Raw genomic sequence first — 2,343 nt, forward strand, 5'->3', positions numbered from 1 at the left:
AAAAAAACGTGTTTGATGATAGACCAAAAAAAAAAAAAAAAAAAGTGCTTGCTTGCAGTTCTAGAGATGGCCGGAAAGCTACAACAAAGTGTTGCATTCCAGAGCTGGAGAGCGCTAGGGCAGGCAGGGGGAGGAGGCTAGCGCAAAGGGGCTGGAGAACTTGAAAGATGAAATCAGAACTCGGGCGGAGAACGCCCGGGGGCCACCAAGAGCTGGTTGGGGGCGGAGGAGGGCCGGGGAAGGGTTAAAGCCCGAGCAAAGCTTGCGGCTGGGGGCGGGCCCGGGCGGGGCGGACCCGGTGCGCGCGCTATCCCTTTAAGGTGGGCGGTGCGGGCCGGCCGAGCGCCGCTGTGATTGGCGCGGCGGGATCACTGGCTCCCGGAGCCCGGCCCGGGGGAGTCGGCTGGAGCCGGCTGCGCTTTGATAAGGTCCTGGCAACTCAGTAACAGCCCGAGAGCCGGGAAATAAAAATAACCCCCCGATCGCGATGGATTTCGGGGCCGCCCGGAGGCCGAGGCGCCCGCCTCCCCAGTCCAGAGCCCGACTGTAAAAGGTGGGGCTCGAGGCGAGGCCCAGGCGGAGCCGCTTCAAAGACCACAGGCTCGGACCGGGCGGCGGGCGCTGTGCCGTGGGAGGGGACCGGCCGCGGGAGGCCGGGGCCGCAGTGGGGTACGGGCCGCGGGGCCCTGCGGAGGGCAGCGGGGTTGCGCGGAGCTTGCCCGGGCGCGGCTGGCGCCTACCTCCCTTCCAGGACCGTGTGCTCGGCTCGCGCCTTTGAAGTGCACAGTTAAATCCACAGCGCAGTTTTTGTTGGAAGCGCCCGGAGGACATTTGGTGCGCCGAGTGACTGCTGGAAACAGGACCTGGGTTGAAAGGCGGCCGGGCGGGGGCCGGAGCGGCCGGGGGCGGCCGCAGCGGGGGTTGGAGGCCACTCGGAGCTTTGCATAAAAGGGGCGGCGGGGCGCACGCTCCCCTTCCCGGTGTAGAGCGAGCTCTCATCCCGGGATCGTTGTTCCGCGCACCCCCCTCCTCCGAGCGACTCCCCATGTTCCCCGATGCCCGGGCCGGCCCGGGGTACCCCGGGACCGCCGCTGCGAGTCAAGCCGGGGAACCCTGCCGGGGCCCTGCCCGGGGCGCCAGCGAGGTATCGGCACGGAGTGCGCGAGCGGATCAATGGTGAGTGCGGAGGCCGCGGCGGCCTGCGCGCTTTGATGTGTTGGGCGGCCCTTTGAAGTTGGCAGGCCGGCTATTTCGGGGCGCGCTCGGGGCTGGCGCGGAGGGGAAGCGGCGGGCGCGGCGCCCAGCGCTCCGGGGGGTTTGGCCGGGCGGGCAGCGCGCGGTGCGCCCGAGTCCCCTCCCCAGCGCCGGGGCCCGGGTGTCGGGGGGCCAGTCGGGGAGACTTCTCCGAGTGGCGTCGGGGGCGGAGACGCGCAGAGCCCCCTAGGGGGTCGAGGCGCCGTGGCTGTGACTGAGTGGGGTGTGCGTGTGCGCTGGAGTGCCTTCGGAAGGTGGGATGAAAGGGTGGCGGCGCCCCCGCTTGCCCTCCCCCGCCCTTCCCCTGCTCCCTCCCACTTCTCCCCCCCCTTCTCCCCCTCCTCTCCCTGGGTCCGCGCTTAGGTGCCTTGGAGCGCTGACGGAGGCTCAGTCTTCGCGCAGGACCGGGCCAAGCTCGGGGCTCTCGCGTCCCCAGCGACCCTCCTCTCCTCCCCGGCCCCTTTTGCGGAGAGGCAGAGACTCGGAGCGTCGCCATTTCTGGACCAGGCGGCTGCTTTCCGAGCTTTTTCTGCGGGAACCTCTGTGAGCTGGGGACCAACCCCCGCCTGGGCGCTTGGGTCTCCGGCCCCGCTCCGGGTGGACTGCACACCGGGGACTCTGGAGGGTTTTGGTGGCATTTGGTCCGGGGAGGTACCGGGCCGGAGGGGCTCCGAGGAGATGAGAGCCTGGCCTTGGCGGCCTTCATCTTCCAGGTAACGGGGCCGCCCCACCTCCTCTGCGCCCGGATGCGCGGCGCTACCGGCGGCCCCTCCACTTGGCGGGCTTCGCAGCCCAGCCTGGCGGCCTGTGGTCCAGAACTGGGGCGGCGTGCACCCACCCAGGCCCAGGGGTCCCCGGACCCTCGCCTGGCATCCCTCCGGTTTCCCGGCCCCCCCCTACCCTCTTCAGTTTGATCCTTCCCGAGCTAGGGAAAGCGGCTTGTTTATTGGCTAGATAAGACTTTTTTTTTTTCTTTTGGAAAAAGAATAGCTAGGGATCAGTGGAGTTTGGGATTCTTGGCACCGGCAGTAGTAGCGGGAGACGCCTTCTGATCCGGTTTTGTTGAGTTCGCGGCTCCTGGAGGTGGAC

The 2,343-nt window shown here is 68.4% G+C and overlaps 1 protein-coding gene across 7 annotated transcripts in view; it reads left to right on the top strand.

Moving 5' to 3' along the window:
• Positions 1-340: 340 nt before the first annotated feature.
• Axin2 (axin 2) overlaps positions 341-2,343 on the top strand; it is a 29,150-nt gene continuing 27,147 nt past the window's right edge. Inside the window, exon 1 of one of the 7 annotated variants that reach the window (XM_008843202.1) lies at positions 341-553. The gene's annotated coding sequence lies outside the window, so the exon portion shown is untranslated. Of the gene's footprint in view, positions 554-1,015; positions 1,177-1,485; positions 1,509-1,619; positions 1,968-2,343 lie in introns of those variants that run through there. The other 6 variants (XM_029568386.1, XM_029568383.1, XM_029568385.1 and 3 more) reach the window with 6 other exon arrangements.

This window comes from Nannospalax galili, unplaced genomic scaffold (assembly GCF_000622305.1).
Source record: "Nannospalax galili isolate Female #2095 unplaced genomic scaffold, S.galili_v1.0 scaffold781, whole genome shotgun sequence".
Classification (NCBI taxonomy): domain Eukaryota; kingdom Metazoa; phylum Chordata; class Mammalia; order Rodentia; family Spalacidae; genus Nannospalax; species Nannospalax galili.